The 18,742-nt window shown below is 44.8% G+C and overlaps 1 non-coding gene across 1 annotated transcript; it reads left to right on the top strand.

The window, feature by feature from the left end:
* Positions 1-14,175: 14,175 nt before the first annotated feature.
* On the top strand, positions 14,176-14,248 carry TRNAC-GCA (transfer RNA cysteine (anticodon GCA)). Its single transcript has one exon. It is a non-coding gene; the product is annotated as a tRNA-Cys (tRNA).
* Positions 14,249-18,742: the final 4,494 nt, after the last annotated feature.

Genomic DNA, 18,742 nt, shown 5'->3' with positions numbered 1-18,742 from the left:
TCAGTCGTGTCCGACTCTGTGCGACCCCATAGACGGCAGCCCACCAGGCTCCCCCGTCCCTGGGACTCTCCAGGCAAGAACACTGGAGTGGGTTGCCATTTCCTTCTCCAATGCATGAAAGTGAAAAGTGAAAGAGAAGTTACTCAGTCGTGTCCGACTCTTCGCAACCCCATGGACTGCAGCCTACCAGGCTCCTCCATCCATGGGATTTTCCAGGCAAGAGTACTGGAGTGGGGTGCCATTGCCTTCTCCATGCATGGTAGTTAACCAAACGCTGAAGCAATTGTGACCACTTACCTTTAGAATGGATAAACAACAAGGCCCTACTGTACAGCACAGGGAACTGTTCAATATCCTGCGATAAACCGTAATGGGAAAGAATAGGAAAAAAAGCGACTGAGTGCACACACGCGTGCGTGTCCAACTCTTTAGGCCCCCGTGGACTATAGCCTACCCGGCTCCTCTGCCCATGGGATTCTCCAAGCAAGAATACTGGAATGGGTTTCCATTTCCTTTCCTTCTCCAGGGGATCTTCCCAACCCAGGGATGGAACCTGCATCTCCTGCATTGGCAGGTGGATTCTTTACCACTATCACCACCCGGGAAGCTCATATATATATATATATATGTGGTGGGCTACAGTCTATGGGGTCGCAAAGAGTATAACCGAGTCACTTTACTATACAGCAAAAACAAACACAACAGTGTAAATCAATTGTACTTCAATAAGATAAAGATTCTCCAGTGACATAGAATGGCCTTGTGTGTGTGTGTGTGTGTGTGTGTGTGTGTGTGTGCTCAATCATGTCCAACTCTTTGCAACCCCATGGACTGTAGCCCACTAGGCTCCTCTGTCCATGGGATTTTCGGGCAAAAATACTAGAACAGATTGCTGTGCCCTCCTCCAGGGGATCTTCCCAACCCAGGGATCAAACCTGAGTCTCCTGCATTGGCAGGTGCAGTCTTTACCACTGAGCCACTTGGGAAGCCAGAATGGCCTTTTAGGCCCTACTTATTCTCCAAAGTCACTTTCACACATCACTGCCCACAAAACCCCGTGCTCCATCTACACTGGTCGTTGTTCAAGTCCACTTCACTAGCCCTGTTCCCTGCTGCCGCAGGGTTTTTGCACCTGCTGCTTCCTCAGCCTAGGACATTCTTCATTCCTCTCTTGGTCAATTTCAGATCTCAAGTCCAAAGGTGCCAGCCCTTCCCTGAACCCTCTGACCAAGTCAAATCTATCTGTAGGGTCTCCCTGTGCTCCGAGGCAGTCTGTCGCTCCTGTAGTTTTACATTTGTACGTGTGGCTGCTCAGTGCCCGTCTGCCTCCCTGACTACACCTTCAGCTCCGCGAGGGCAGGGTTTTATCCCTGGCCCCGACATGTCACCTGGCACACGATGCAAACCTGGTAAGTACGATCCCAATGAGCAAATGGAAGTCACTACCAGTACTTCTGTGACCCTGAGGGTGTGTACTCTTCATAAGCTGCAAACCAGGGTGAATGAACCCTCAGACGACACTGAAATAATAACCGAGGCAGGGAAGGAAAGAAACCACTATTTGCTGAGTGCATCACTTATTGCAAAGGAAAAAAATGTGCTTGACCAAGGTGTTCACATTTTAATCCTCACAGCAACTTTGTTGTAAGATTAATTATCCTCATTCTGTAGATGTATATTCCTTAGATGTATGTGAGGAAACTAAGTTTGATTTAAGTAACTCATCCAATATTCAACAAGTACTAAGTGGTGCCTGGAATTCTGATCAGTCCTTCTAACTTACCACCACCAGAGCATCTGTAGTCAAATCAAGGAGTGTAAGAGTTTAAAGCTTTTCAGATCCTTCACTCTGTGTTTTTTAAAAAAGACACTAGGAAACCTGGGAGAATGCTCTTTTTAAATTTTTAATGGTAATTATATTTGTCTTTCCAACTTTAACTGAACTTCAGATTTCTGCTTGTTTTTCCATTTTGGGTCTGCCTATTTTTTTGGCCATGCTATGTGCCCACAGCACGTGGGATCTTAGTTCTCCAACCAGGGATGGATCCTACGCCCCTGTGCAGTGGAAACATGGAGTCCATGGACCATCGGGGCAGTCCCAAGCCCTCTTGACTTTACAGCAGGGGTCCCCAGCCTCTGGAATGATGATCTGAGGTGGGGCTGATGTCATAATAAGAGAAATAAAGTGCACAGTAAATGTAATGCTTGAATCATCCTCAAATCATCCCCCTACCAGGTCCGTGGAAAAATGGTCTTCCACAAAACTGGTCCCTGGTGCCAAAAAGGTCGGGGACTGCTGCTTTACTGTATGATTATGCTTTCAAGCCATTTAAAACCGTAAAGCACCTGTGTGGATAAACCCACCTTCACACTGTATGGCTGAACGCTGGTTTAATTGTAGTAATTCAGGCCAGGGGAGGGCAGTTTCTGGTAAGTGATGAAAGAACAGCTGGAAGAGGAAGGACACATTGTCCCGTGAGGCGTGAAGGAACATCAGCCAGTATAGTTCAGGCCTAAATACCTATTGTTTGGAGGAGGGGGTACTGAAGTGTTTCTGTGACAAAACTGACCTATTATTACCATGCCCAGGTGTGCGCTTAAGTACTAATTCTCTGACTTTTCCTTCCCAAGCATTTGGAACATTCTTATCATTTACTTGGGGCTTTTACGTTTTTTGTTAAATTCTCTTTTTGGTTTTTCAGTTAAACTTCATTTAACTTAATTTTAAGTAGAAACCAATCCCCAGGCAGAATAAAGAGAATCATTGCCCCTGATAAAGTCAGCCCTCTGTAGCTGATGCCACTTGTATGACACCTGTTTTTTTTTTATCAAATAATGTACTGTCTCATCTTAGCTCTGCCTGGTCTCTTACACTGAGAAGTACAGATCACCATCGGCACATCTTGCTGCAGGAAAAATTACATGCAAACAAGACAATGCAAGAGAAAGGAGAGGCCTCACTTGGTCAACACATAATGATCGAGGCTGGAGGTATTTGGGAGACCAAAAAACACAGAGTGCTAAGGAGCCTGGTCTTGGAGTCAGAGGGACTCAAATTAAAACCCAGCTCCGCCATTTACCAGCTCCACCACTGCTCTGAACTTTTATGACCTCATCTAGAAAAATGAGGATAGCAACACCTATTTTAGAAGAATTCAATGGAATAACGTAAGTATTCAGCTTTGCCTGGGTGGGACATACACATGCTCAATAAATAGGGACCGACTATATACTTTTGAACGTGGTGTTGGAGAAGACTCTTGAGAGTCCCTTGGACTGCAAGGAGATCCAACCAGTTCATCCTAAAGGAGATCAGTCCTGGATGTTCCTTGGAAGGACTGATGCTAAAGCTGAAACTCCAATACTTTGGCCACCTCATGCAAAGAGCTGACTCATTGGAAAACACCCTGATGCTGGGAGGGATTGGGGGCAGGAGGAGAAGGGGACGACAGAGGATGAGATGGCTGGATGGCATCACTGACTCGATGGACATGAGTTTGAGTGAACTCCAGGAGTTGGTGATAGACAGGAAGGCCTGGCTTGCTGCGATTCATGCTGCAAAGAGTTGGACACAACTGAGCGACTGAACTGAACTGAACTGATATATGCCTTTGAGGGCTTCTCTGGTGGCTCAGTCAGTAAAAGAATCTGCCTGAAATTCAAAATCTGCCTTCAGTTCCTGAGTCGGGAAGATCCCCTGGAGAAGGAAGTGGAAACCCATGCCAGTATTCTTGCCTGGGAAATCCCATGGGCAGAGAAGCCTGGCAGGCTACAGTCTGTGAAATTGCAAAGAGTCATATATGACTTAGTAACTGAACCACCAGCATATATATCTTTTATTATAGTGAAAACCAAACCAGGTTCAGAATTTAAAATAAGACTCTGTTTGTTTATTGTGGAAACAAAACCAGTTTCAGCATTTAAAATAAGACTTTCTTGGGACTTCCCTGGCAGTCTAGTGGATAAGACACCACACTTCCACTGCAGGGGACACAGATTTGATTCCTGGTCAGGGAACTAAGATCTTGAATGCCAAAAACTAGAAAAAAAAATTACCAAAAAACATCATTTATCAAAGAGGCATCAAAAAGGAAGGAGAGAAGGTCAAGCTTAGCAGCCAGTAGCTGAGCAGCCATCATAGTCCAGCACCTTGACACATCAAAAGTATAGGCTTCTTTATATATGTAAAGGAGGAGGAGGTCCCCAGACCTAGAACAGCCTTGTGAAGAAGGGGCCTCATGCTAGACAAGGAAATAAGGCCTGGCAATCATGATCATTAGAGTCAGAGGTCAGGCCTATAAATTGTAAGTCTGCAAACTTCAGAATTGCTGTTTTAAAACGTGATACTACTACTTATCTGAAGGAGGACAAAGTGTTTGGTAAAACCTTCAGTGTCTCTGAAGGGACCATGGTATTCACCCAAGGAAGTAAACCATTAAGGGTCTCTCTGATGGCTGGAACTTTCTACGACCAAGCAGTGCTGTCTTTGTGTGGCTGAGCTGATTTTTCTCTGTTTTCGTCCCCTGGTTTTTACCTTTGACAGTTTTTTAGTATTTATTTATTTGGCCGTGTTGGGTCTTAGTTGCAGCTTCTTAGTTGTGGCACGTGGGCTTAGCTGCCCTGTGGCACATGGGATACCAGCCCCTCAACCAGGGATGGAAGCCCCATCCCCCACAGTGGAAGGTGGACTCTCAACCGCTGGACCACTAGGGAAGTCCCCCTTGGACAATCTTGAATGAATACATGCTGGACCAAAACTGCTAAGGCAGGATCCCTCCTCTAGATACCAGATCCTACAGGACATGGAGGAAAGGCTCAGTAGGTCAGGCTGGACTGGTGAGGAAGGTTCCCCTGTTGTCCCAGCTGGATGCTGGAGGAGAGATGGAGGAGGGGGTCCCCAGGGGTTCTGCTAGGGAGAGGCAGGGGCTTGTCAGAGCCCAGGGGCCAGTTATTTAATTATTGTTACAGGCTAAATTATTATGGCACCCTAGAATTCATATAGTAGTATCTTAACCCCCAGTAACTCAGAATGTGACTACATTTGAAGACAGGGTCTTAAAATTTTTTTTTTAATTAATTAATTTATTTTTTGGCTGTAGTGGGTCTTCACTGCTACTCGGGCTCTTCTCCAGTTGTGGTGCATGGGCTTCTCATGGGGGTGGCTTTTCCTGTTGCAGAGCACGGGCTCTGGAGGGCCCAGGCTGCAGTGGTTGCAGCATGTGGGCTCAGTAGCTGTGATTCCCGGCCTCTAGAGGACAGGCTCGGAGAAGGCGATGGCACCCCACTCCAGTACTCTCGCCTGGAAAATCCCAGGGACAGAGGAGCCTGGTGGGCTGCAGTCCATGGGGTCGCTAAGAGTTGGACAGGACTGAGCGACTTCACTTTCATTTTTCACTTTCATGCATTGGAGAAGGAAATGGCAACCCACTCCAGTGTTCTTGCCTGGAGAATCCCAGGGACGGAGGAGCCTGGTGGGCTGCTGTCTATGGGGTCGCACAGAGTCAGACACGACTGAAGCGACTTAGCAGCAGCAGCAGCAGCAGACCACAGGCTCAATAGTTGTGGCACGTGGGCTTGGTTGCTCCGCAGCATATGGGATCTTTCCGAATCAGGGATCAAAACCAAGTCTCCTGCATTGGCAGGTGGATTCCTCACCACTGAGCCACCAGGGAAGCCTGAAGACAGGGTCTTGACAGAGGTATCAAGCCAAAATGAGGTCTGTAGAGTGGGACCTAATGCAATATGAGTGTGGTGTCCTCATAAGAAGAGGAGGTTAGGACACAGACACACATGGAGGGAAGACCACGTGAGAACACAAGGAGACCGCCACGCGCAGGCCAAGCAGAGATGCCTTTGAAGGAACCATGCTGCCAACCCTGTGATCTTGGACTTGTGTCCTGCAGAGCAGTGAGAAAATAAATGTCCCTTGTTTAAGCCACCCAGTCTGTGGTACTTTGTTATGGCAGCCCTAGCAAACTAATACCATTTTCTAATTTTCATATAGAATTTACCAGGTGCCCATCCAACTCTTAGGCCCTTTGCAAATATCACTTTATAGCTCCTGTGAACAATACTTAGAGTACCATGATTATGCCCATTTTAAAGATGCCAAAATGAGGTACAGGAAGTGGAGTGACTGTCGTGTCACCCAAGTAGGAACAGGCAAAGCTAGAACCCAGATAGTTCAGTGCCAGAATGCATGCTCTTAACCACTTTGCCAGGCTACCTCTTGGAGTAAATGGGTAACAGTTGATACCCAAGGACTTCACCAGCAGTCCTGCAGTTAAGACTTCACCTTCCCATGAAGGGAGCATGGGTTCAATCCCAGGTTGGAGAACTAAGGTCCCATATGTTGTGGGGTACAGCCAAAAAATTAAAACATAAAATATTTGACACCCAGAGTTCAAGTGAAAATAGCAAGGAGCCAAACAGGGGACCAAGGACGCAAGTGATGCAAAGGATCCCAGCAGGCGGTCAGTCATCACGGGGACAGGGAACACATAAACTTCGCCTAGCTGGCACATGGCCACAGGGCAGGTCACGGGGCCAAGCCCCAGTTGTGATGGGCCTGGTTAGAGTAAGATCCGGATTCATGTAATGTCTGGGGAACTAGAATTTGTCAGAAAAGCATGTGGAGTAGAGACCACAGTAGAAGTCAAATCTTGCAGACTGGGACCCAAAATAGGCAGAAGTCAGGCCTGAGGATTCAGGGCAGAGGCCTCATGAGTAGAAGAGATGGTGGATGTGATCAGAAGAACATCACATGTTTCAGCCAGGTGACAGGTACTGTTTTTCCAAGTCAGCCTCATTTGGAAGGGCTGGGGACAAAACTCTACAGATGTGGGCAAGGATACTTGAACACAGATTGGAACTGATTGTGTGGGACTTGGGAAGCCCAACTCTGGAGACCAGAAAAGGCAGAAGGAAGGGAAAGTGGGAGAAAAACTTTTCCAGGGGGTGACCAACCTCTGGGAAAGTCCCTGCTCGCCTGTGGAGAAGGAGACACCTTTATAGTAATTATCCTGAAACCTACCACTGAGGCCACACTCAGTTCCACTAACAGAGAAAGGCTTGAAAAAACTGACTGCTGTGAGAGAGAGGATTCCCAGAAGCAAACAAATTTGACATCAGAGCATCTTGAAAGAGAAGGAAACAGGATTCCCTGTCCTCCAAAAGCTGTTATCTTTTTCCATGCTGACCTCTGACATTTTATAAACATCCTAAAAGCAGGCTATATTTTTTTATGAAGAGGGGAATTGTTTGAAGAGATAAACTTCTAAACATCTTGGTTGAAGAAGTCTCTAATACAGAGTATCCTGGATGCAGAATCTATAATGATTCAGTGATGATCAACTATGCATTAATAACACTTTCCTTGTGGTGTCCCTCGTGGCTCAGATGGTAAAGAATCTGCCTGCAATGTGGGAGACTTGGGTTTGATCCCTGGGTCAGGAAGATCCGCTGGAGAAGGAAATGCCAACCCACTCCAGTATTCTTGCCTGGGAAATTCCATGGACAGAGGAGCCTGGTGGGCTACAATCCATGGGACCACAAAGTTGGATACAACTAAGTGACTAACGCACTCCTATAATGCAAATGCTGATAAAGTAAACTTAAGATCTAAATATTCCACTAATCATGAAGACTAAGAGAAAATAAGTTCCCCCAAATCTATTGAGGATAAATGAGAGACTCATTTAACAAAACACTACACTTAAGCTTTGCCAGTAGAATATTTGTATTTAAATACAGATATGTGATTAATTCTTTAGTGGTCAGAGTGAGTCAGATATTTATAATATAGATTATATTATATTTTTACAGCACTCAGATAACAACAACACATTACCAAGAGTTTATTTGCCCACCAAAATCTTGACTAACTTGTATATAATTAACGTGAATTATCAGTGCATCTTTTACTTTAGCATAGCTATTTCAATTTTTTAGAGCATATTTGTTTACTGAACTACCAAAAGATGTGATAAACTATCTTTGTAGCTTTTGCTTTACTTGGGAGCAGAAAAAATAGAAATTCCATAAAGAAATTCTAACAGCTAGCCAAAGGAAATGTATATAACAAAAGTAATCAACCATATGTAAAACAGACAGCTAGTGGGAAGTTGTTTTCATAGCATAGGGAGCTCAGCCTGTTGCTCTGTGACAACTTAGAGGGGTGGGGTGGGGTGGGAGGGTAGGAGAGTTTCAAGAGGGAGGGGACATGTGAATACCTATGGCTAATTCAGATTGATGTATGGCAGAAACCAACACAACATTGTAAAGCAATTGTCCTCCAATTAAAAATAAATTTTAAAAAAGTAATCAATGCTAGACTGGGAAAAATTCTGATTTCATAATCAGTGTCTGCCTCATAAACATTAGACCACACATTTCCTATCAATTATGAGCTAGTTGTTTTAAGGCACTAGTTAATCTAAGTGATTTTTTTCAATTTAATTACCAATGTTTTACTGGCTTTGCTGCTGCCGCTGCTAAGTTGCTTCAGTCTTGTCCGACTCTGTGCAACCCCATAGACGGCAGCCCACCAGGCTTCTCCGTCCCTGGGATTCTCCAGGCAAGAACGCTGGAGTAGGTTGCCATTTCCTTCTCCAATGCATGAAAATGAAAATTGAAAGTGAAGTCTCTCAGTTGTGTCCAACTCTTAGCGACCCCTTGGACTGCAGCCTACCAGGCTCCTCCGTCCATGGGATTTTCCAGGCAAGGGTACTGGAGTGGGGTGCCATTGCCTTCTCCTGGCTGGTACCAAGTTTGAAGTAATGGCAGAAAGGCTCTGGACCATGTAAAATGGGAGAAACACCCAGAGCATCTCACAGTTGTTGAGTATTTGCCATGTACAAGTAAGCAAGTTTAATTTAACTCTCCTAGAAATCTCCACGACAATATTCACTGTTATGACTCCTAGTTTACAGATGAGGAAACTGAGCAGGTGTGTGCTGGTAAACAGTGATAAGCACACTGACAAAGAATTAATCTCAAAAATATACAAGCAGCTGCTGCAGCTCAATTCCAGAAAAATAAACGACCCAATCAAAAAATGGGCCAAAGAACTAAACAGACATTTCTCCAAAGAAGACATACAGATGGCTAACAAACACATGAAAAGATGCTCAACATCACTCATTATCAGAGAAATGCAAATCAAAACCACAGTGAAGTACCATCTCATACCGGTCAGAATGGCTGCTATCAAAAAGTTTACAAGCAATAAACATTAGAGAGGGTGTGGAGAAAAGGGAACCCTCTTTCACTCTTGATGGGAATGCAAACTAGTACAGCCACTATGGAGAACACGGTGGAGATTCCTTAAAAAACTGGAAATAGAACTGCCATATGACCCAGCAATCCCACTGCTGGGCATACACTCTGAGGAAACCAGAATTGAAAGAGACACGTGTACCCCAATATTCATCGCAGCACTGTTTGTAATAGCCAGGACATGGAAGCAACCTAGATGTCCATCAGCAGACGGATGGATAAGAAAGCTGTGGTACATATACACAATGGAATATTACTCAGCTATTAAAAAGAATGCATTTGAATCAGTTCTAAGGAGATGGATGAAACTGGAGCCTATTATACAGAGTGAAGTAAGTCAGAAATAAAAACACCAATACAGTATACTAAAGCATATATATGGAATTTAGAAAGATGGTAACAATGACCCTATATGCGAGACAGCAAAAGAGACACAGATGTATAGAACAGTCTTTTGGACTCTGTGGAAGAGGGTGAGGGTGGGATGATTTGAGAGAATGGCATTGAAACATGTATATTATCATATGTGAAACGGATCGCCAGTCCAGGATCGATGCATGAGACAGGGTGCTCAGGGCTGGTGCACTGGGATGACCCAGAGGGATGTGATGGGGAGGGAGGTGGGAGGGGGGTTCAGGATGATGAACACATGTCCACCCATGGCTGATTCATGTCAATGTATGGCAAAAATCACTACAATGTTGTAAAGTATAGCCTCCAATTAAAATAAATTAATTAAATTTAAAAAAATAGTAATAAGCAGGTTAGGGAAGGGGGCAGGTATGGATTTATAGATTCTGTCCATTTTCATGGTGTTAATGCTTCCATCAAAGCTGATGTCAAGTTACCAATATGATACCAACAGGCTTGCGATGTTCCTGAAAACTTAACAATTGGCTGTCATCGGCCAGTCAACTCACTTGCTCAAGATCAGCGAACATGATCAGTAAGTGGAAGAGCTATGATTCGAACCCAGGAAGTCTGACTTCAGACTGTGTTCTCAACCACTATGTCAGCCTGTTTTTAGAAGGAATAATTCACAAGTGTTAAAGGGGGACAGGAAAAGGACCTACTGTCCCCAGAGCTGCACTTGAGCCAGAGGCACAATTAGGAGTGAAGAAGTGCCTAATGGCTCTAACTAAAGACTTCAGTAAGAAAAGGAAAGAAAAGGATGATGCTATATATTTTGTTTCTTTTTTTTTTTTTTTTTTTTTTTTTTTCATAAAAATGCTCTGTTCCAGAGGGCTCCTTAGATGGTGGGGCAGACAATTAAGTTGCCTTTACTTGTGGAATCTGCTAAGACTTGAAAAATAAGTAGGAATTAGCCAGGTCACAAAGCTGTAGAAACGAGAGCTGGCCGAGAACCCAACAAATGCAGAAACAAAAGTCCAAGGTGGGAGGGAGTGTCTACAGGTAGTTATATGGTTTTTTTAATCAACAGGTAGTTATGTGTTTTTTTTTTTAAGATTTTTTTTGACATGGATAATTTCTAAAGCCTTTATTGAATTTATTACAATATTGTTTCTGTTTTATATTTTGGTTTTTTGGCCCAGAGACATGTGTGATCATAACTCCTTGATCAGGGATAGAACCTGCACCCCTGCATTGGGAAGGTGAAGTTTCAGCCACTGGACCACCAGGGAAGTCCCAGCAGGCAGTTCTGGAGCCCTGGAGGAGTTATAAGTAAGGAAGTGGCCAACAGGGAGCTGAGGGAGGGTGGGGCTAGGGGCCTGGTAAACTGAGGTGTGAATTTTTTGTTGAGGGCATCAGAGAGCCACTGAGAGTTTGGGGAAGGGGGTTGAATCTATCTGATTTGCATTCTGGACTCTCCTGGCCACCACAGTAAAGGGAAAGGACTGAAAAATCATGTGAGTATTCCCCCCTGACCTGACCTCCATTTTCTCTATCTTCCATTTCAGCTGATCTTTGCTAGCGCAGCTGCTGAGGAACCTCGGAGCCAGACACATGGACACTTGGTGGACCACGTGACCCTCCAGGTGGCCCTGAGCTCACATATCTTCAAGGAGCAGACAATCCTGTTACCAGGAGGAAGCAAGTGGGTGGAAAGTGGAGAGAGAAAAAAGCAAAGTGCCCAGGACCTTTTCAGGTATTTTCCATGTTTGGAGAGAAGTGGAGGGGAGGCTGTGAGCAGGTTGCGCAGTGAAGTAGGTGATGCAGGTAAGGGTGTCTGCAAAGCTCTTTCTTACCAGCCTGCCAGGCGAGCTTCCCTCAGGCCTGGGAGGCCGGGGTGGCCTCCGGTGGGGAGTGGAGACCCCACAAATCAAAAACAAACCCCAGAGCAAGAAGGTTGTCTAAAGGGGCTCAGCGGAGATGCCAAGAAAGATCCAAAGGACCTTGAAAGCAGACAGACAAGTGGGAGAATCAGGAAGGTAGGAACTGCTCATCCCCGTGGTGGGGAACCTTAGAATGAAGACTCCTTTTGTGTGTCTTGTCGTTGTTTAGTCGCTAAGTCATGTCAGACTCACAAATCCATAGACTGTACCCCACCAGACTCCTCTGTCCATGGGGTTACCCAAGCAAGATTACTGGAGTGGGTTGCCATTTCCTTCTCCACAGATGTACGTGTGTATGTGTTAAAAAACAAAACAGAAGTTTAACCTCAACAATTTTTAAGTATACGCTATAGCATGTTATATGCATGTTCTGTTGTTCATCAGACCTCTAGAACTTTTTCATATTGCATGGATAAAATTCTATATTCCTGATTCCCCTTGGCCTCCCCTGCTGCTGCTGCTACTAAGTCACTTCAGTCGTGTCCGACTCTGTGCAACCCCTGAGACAGCAGCCCACCAGACTCCCCAGTCCCTGGGATTCTCCAGGCAAGAACTTTGGAGTGGGTTGCCATTTCCTTCTCCAATGCATGAAAGTGAAAAGCGAAAGTGAGGTCGCTCAGTTGTGTCTGACTCTTTGTGACCCCATGGACTGAAGCCTACCAGGCTCCTCCGTCCATGGGATTTTCCAGGCAAGAGTACTGGAGTAGGGTGCCATTGCCTTCTCCGTTGGCCTCCCCAGCCCCCAGCAATCCCCATTTACTTCCTGTTTCTTTTTTTAAAAATCTTTTTTGATAGTTATTTTCATTTTATTTATTTATTTATTTATTTGGCTGCCCCGGGATCTTTAGCTGCGGCATGTGGGATCTAGTTCCCTGACCAGGAATTGAACCCAGCCACCCTGCATTAGGAGCAGGGAGTCTTAGCCACTAGAGCACAGGGAAGTCCCTACTTTCTGTTTCTGTGACTTTGATTCGTTTAGATATGCATCATAGAAGTGGGATCCTACAGTTCTAGTGTGCCTGGCTTATTTCATTTAGCATCATGTCCTCAAAGTTCATCTGTGTTGTGGTATAGGACAGGATTTCGTTCTGTTGTAAGGTTGAATAATATTCCATTGTATGGGCATTACTTAGTTTGCTTATCCATTTATCCCTCCATGGACATAACGTTACTTCTACCCCTTGGCAACTGTAAATAGTACTTCAATGACAAGGGTATCAAGACTCCTCTTATAAAGACTCTAGGCATCTGGCAGAGTGAGCTGTCAAGATTACTATTATATTCACAATACTATATACCGTATTAATTACTATATATACAATACTGTGCTAATGCTAAGTCACTTCAGTCGTGTCCGACTCTGTGCAACCCCAAAGACGGCAGCTCACCAGGCTCCCCCGTCCCTGGGATTCTCCAGGCAAGAACACTGGAGTGGGTTGCCATTTCCTTCTCCATTGCAGGAAAGTGAAAAGTGAAAGCGAAGTTGCTCAGTCGTGTCCGACTTTTAGTGACCCCATGGACTATAGCCTACCAGGCTCCTCCGTCCATGGGATTTTCAAGGCACGAGTACTGGAGTGGGGTGCCATTGCCTTCTCCGATACAATACTGTATACTGTATTAATTACTATAATAATTATACCATAGTGCTTTCTCACTTTTGTTTTTTTACCATGGTCCACAAAAAGAAATATATTTTGTATCACAACTCAGGACACACATAGTGCTATGGTTTAAAATCTCTGTAGGACCCCAGAATTCATATGTTGAAATCCTGACCCCCAAAGAGGATAGGGTGGGGACCTTTAGGAGGTACTTAAGTCTTGAGGGTGGAACACTTGTGAATGGGATTAGTACCCTTATAAAAGAGGCTCCAGAGAGATCCCTAACCCCTTCCACCATGTGAAGACACAGCAAAAAGGCACCAGCTTTATTTTTAGTTTTTTAAGGAACCTTCATACTGTTCTCCACAGTAGCTGTAACAATTTACATTCCCATCAACAGTGCAAGAGGGTTCCCTTTTCTCCACATCCTCTCCAGCATTTATTGCTTGTGTAAAGCACAGGGAATTCTACTCAGTGCTCTAGGATGACCTAAATGGTAAAGGAATCTGATAAAGAGGGGATATACGTATACGAAAAGCTGATTCACTTTACTATGCAGTAGAAGCTAACACAGCATTGTAAAGCAACTAGACTGTAATAAAAATTAAGGGAGAAAAAAGGCACTAGGAATGAGGACATGAACCCTCATCCAACCATGCTGGAACCCTGATCTTGGACTTCCCAGCCTCTAGAACTATGAGAAATAAGTTTCTATTGATTACAAGCTGCCTAACTAGACTAAGACACATACAAATGTTTCAAAAAGTATTTTTACATTTACTCTGTGCAAGGTTCTCTGATCTTTTCCATTCTGTTCTATTATATATTTTTGCTCTATTATATGTAAAATATTATATATTTATGTTCTGTTATACACACACACACACATATATACTTGTTAAGTGCTGGGCATGCATACTAAGTTGCCCTCAGATGCACCAGTGGATCCTGACCTCTACCTTGAAAACCACTTTTGTATTATGTATAATTAAGAGGACTGGGCTTCCCTGATAGCTCAGTTGGTAAAGAATCTGCCTGCAATGCAGGAGGCCCAGGTTCAATTCCTGGGTCAGGAAGGTCCGCTGGAGAAGGGATAGGCTACCCACTCCAGTATTCTTGGGCTTCCCTTGTGGCTTAGCTGGTAAAGAATCAGTCTGCAATGAGGGAGACCTGGGTTCAATCCCTGGGCTGGGAAGATCCCCTGGAGAATGGAAAGGCTGACCACTCCAGTATTCTGGCCTGGAGAATTCCATGGACTGTATATCTTCCATGCACTGTATATCTTCCCTGGGTCAGGAAGATCCCCTGGAGAAGGAAATGGCAACCCACTCCAGTATTCTCACGTGGAGAATCCCATGGATGGAGGAGCCTGGTGGGCTACACTCCTCCGGGTCGCAAAGAGTCGGACACGACTGAGCGACTTTCACTAAGAGGACTGGTTGCCTTTGAATTCTCCAAAAGAGAATCCCTTTCACTCTGAAAGTGCTAGTGGCCAATGTCAATTTTTCTGGAGATTTGGCAGGAGAGATGGATGGAGGAAGGTTTTGTTTCATGGCTGATTTTGTATGTCCCTTTGCACAATAAACTGTAGAAAATTCTGAAAGGGATGGGAATACCAGACCACCTGATCTGCCTCTTGAGAAATTTGTATGCAGGTCAGGAAGCAACAGTTAGAACTGGACATGGAACAACAGACTGGTTCCAAATAGGAAAAGGAGTACATCAAGGCTGTATATTGTCACCCTGCTTATTTAACTTCTATGCAGAGTACATCATGAGACACGCTGGACTGGAAGAAGCACAAGCTGGAATGAAGATTGCTGGGAGAAATATCAATAACCTCAGATATGCAGATGACACCACCCTTATGGCAGAAAGTGAAGAGGAACTAAAAAGCCTCTTGATGAAAGTGAAAGAGGAGAGTGAAAAAATTGGCTTAAAGCTCAACATTCAGAAAACAAAGATCATGGCATCCGGTCCCATCACTTCATGGGAAATAGATGGGGAAACAGTGGAAACAGTGTCAGACTTTATTTTTGGGGGCTCCAAAATCACTGCAGATGGTGACTGCAGCCATGAAATTAAAAGACGCTTACTCCTTGGAAGGAAAGTTATGATCAACCTAGATAGCATATTCAAAAGCAGAGACATTACTTTGCCAACAAAGGTTCGTCTAGTCAAGGCTATGGTTTTTCCTGTGGTCATGTATGGATGTGAGAGTTGGACTGTGAAGAAGGCTGAGTGCCGAAGAATTGATGCTTTTGAACTGTGGTGTTGGAGAAGACTCTTGAGAGTCCCTTGGACTGCAAGGAGATCCAACCAGTCCATTCTAAAGGAGATCAGCCCTGGGATTTCTTTGGAAGGAATGATGCTAAAGCTGAAACTCCAGTACTTTGGCCACCTCATGAGAAGAGTTGACTCACTGGAAAAGACTCTGATGCTGGGAGGGATTGGGGGCAGGAGGAGAAGGGGACGACAGAGGATGAGATGGCTGGATGGCATCACTGACTCGATGGATGTGAGTCTGGGTGAACTCTGGGAATTGGTGATGGACAGGGAGGCCTGGGGTGCTGCAATTCATGGAGTCGCAAAGAGTTGGACATGACTGAGTGGCTGAACTGAACTGAACTTGGACAAGTTTGTTCCACCAACTGAGGGTGCTCCCCTGTCACTCCGCCCCCGTGCGGGACAGGGTCCCTTCCTCCCTTCTTCCCCTCAGGAACAGATGCCTCCCTTTTCATGTTCCACACAAAGTAGCGCTGTTAGTTTCTTTCAGTTCAAGGCACCAGTTCACCTACAGGTGCTGGAGTTCTCCCTTGAAAGGGAGTATCACAGTATCTACCCAATAAAACTGTGCCTCTTGTGACCTGCTAGGAAATTAAGATTTCCTCCCTGGTATTACACATATGCACAATCACAGGCATCTATTACCCTACTGGATTGCCAGCAACTTGAGAATAGGAATTTGGAGAAGTCAGTAAATGTTGAATTGGTACAGGAATTCCCTAGTTAACTGAGGAAATGGTATTAGCCCCATTTTATAAATTAGGAAATGACAGTTAGCAGAGACTAAGTGATTATTACTTCTGAGGTTCTTGGACCCTTTAATCAATAGAAATTGATAAGAGGCCAGCAGAGGAATTCAGGCGAGGCATTCTGGGGACTTGAGCTGTAGCAACAGGGAGTGAAAACAAGTAATAGGTGGCTTTGTTGGAGCTTAGGGAGTGGGTTGATTTCTGAAATGGAGTGAAGGTTGGGGTGGGTCCTTAAATGGAGTGAGGGTGGGGGCGGGCCCAGGGGTGGGGCTGGAGGTGTGGCTTAGGTGGTCTGCCCACCCCGCCGGTGGTGCTGTGTGCGGGGGTCATGTGCTTTCACTCCAGACTCCTCAGAAATGGCAGTTGGGTTTTTGGTGATTTTTTGTTTTCTTACTCATAATTTGCCACGACTGGGCATGCATGCAGTTATTTTTAGTCCCCTGTAGTTTCTTTGTATTTTGTTGTTCAAGGAAATGTTTGTCCAGGTTTTAGGTGCCAGCTTGTCTCAGGACCACTCTACTGACGATCTGAGAGCTAGCCTTCAAACACAAGCCCACGGAGGCAGGATGTATCTGCATCAGACTCACAAATCAGTTCTTCCCCTGGCCCCCTGCTGAAGCGGCCCAGGAATGAACCAAAGGAGGTGAAACATCAAGCTTGGACCTCACCATTTCTGAGATGCATGTCCTAGTCTGTGAGTTTGCTGCTTCAGACTCAGCCAAAGCAAAAAGGCTTAGAAAAGATTAACAAATGCTCCTGATTCTATTTCCATTTCATATCTGAGCTCGTTGGGGACATCTCATCTGTAAGACAATTCTATTTGTTGAATTTAATGAGTGCCCTTGGTTACGACAGCAACATGTGTGTGGGTCCTTTTCAGACAAGGGTGCTCTACTTTGTCCCTGGATAAGACAGTGGGAAGAGAGAACCTACACAAACATCCTCAAAGACTTAGACCAGTCGTGCTGGCTGTTTACAAAACCAAAAGCTTCTGTTCTTACTGTAGTAATATTACAAAAATGTGCTCAAAATCGTTGGTTTAGGCCAGTGTATAGAATGATATATAGAGTAATACAGAATCCTCTAAGTGGTTTAGCAGACTAATAAGTGAAATTTATGGGCTGAAATTAAACAGAGGAATTGTTCAATTCCTAAATGGAGCACACAGCAACATATGGTTGTGTGAAAGTGCCTTTGTCATGAGAATGAAGCAATTCAGAGGAGTTGCTGATTGGACGTGGGCCACTCTGCCTTCTCGCAAAGTATCTGATAATCTATTAGATGCTTCTCGCATGACGACAGTGACAGAAGGGAGCCTGTGGTTAAAAGCTGGATAAAACATCGAAGAACTGTTTAACTGCTCTGAATTCTGTCAAAGCCTCAGAATTGTTCCTCTGATGCTTTATTCCTCAGTCTAGTTAATGCCGTAAGAACTCATCACAATGAGAGATCTCATCTGGACCCATCAATCTCAGTTCCAGGAAAGAACCTCTGCTCATGTGCATAAGGATAAGTACAGTAAGACGTTCACAGCATGCACGCTGTCCTATCGACTCTGCGACCCCGTGGGGAAGCAGTTTAAAGCAGCCGCACAGCTCAGGAGTTAGGATAAACACTCTGATGTGAGAGATACATCTGGGTTTGAATCTTAGTTCTGCCACTTATCCCCTGTGTGACCTGGAGTGGGTTACCTAGCCTCTCTGTGTCTCAGTTTCCTCATTTGTAAAATGAAGGTGGAAATGATGCAACCTATGAGGATACATGAATGAGAATTTGTAAAGCACTTAGAACTGTGCCTAGCAGATTGTGACTCTTATATATATGTCCATCCCATGGGGAAATGCCAAAATAAACTGTGACATAGTCATCCAGCGGTGCAATTTCGTAATAAACAGAAGCCCAAGTGAATGAATTAGGTCCACATATATCAAATAAGGCCTTGAAGATAGAACATTGAGTGAGAAGAGCAAGTTATAGAACAGTAATTAAAATATGCTGTTTTGGTAGATTTGAAAAGCAAAACAGTATGACATATTTTGATGGACACACACAGAGACAGTTAAAGTGTAAAAACGTGAGCCAGGGCTTCTCTGGTGCTCCAGTGATTAAGAATCTGCCTTGCAATGCAAGGCACCTGAGTTCGATCCCAGTCTGGGCAGATCGCACATGCCTGGGAGCAGCTAAGCACGTGCACCACAACTAGAGAAAGCCCAAGTGCAGCAACAAGGACCCAGCACAGCCAAAAACAAGCAAATAAATAAACCTTAAAAAAAAAAAAAAAAGTGTGAGCCAGAGGCTATTCCCCAAATACACTATTTTGGATAACTCTGAGAAGGGAACAAGGAAGCTGCAACTCTGGGACTTCTTGAAGGTCCAGTGGTTAAGACTCCACGCTTCCACTGCAGGGGGTCGATCCCTGGCCAGGGAACTAAGATCCCACATGCTGTGGGGAGCTGCCAACAAATGAAAACAAGCTTCAGTTCTGCATGCGACAAAGTTAGCATCCAGTGGGACAGAGGTTTTCAAACTCGTGTGG

The sequence above is a fragment of the Bubalus kerabau genome, chromosome 1, assembly GCF_029407905.1.
Source record: "Bubalus kerabau isolate K-KA32 ecotype Philippines breed swamp buffalo chromosome 1, PCC_UOA_SB_1v2, whole genome shotgun sequence".
Lineage (NCBI taxonomy): Eukaryota > Metazoa > Chordata > Mammalia > Artiodactyla > Bovidae > Bubalus > Bubalus kerabau.
The sequence above is the reverse complement of the archived record's forward strand: the minus strand, read 5'-3'. Positions and strand labels throughout refer to the sequence as shown.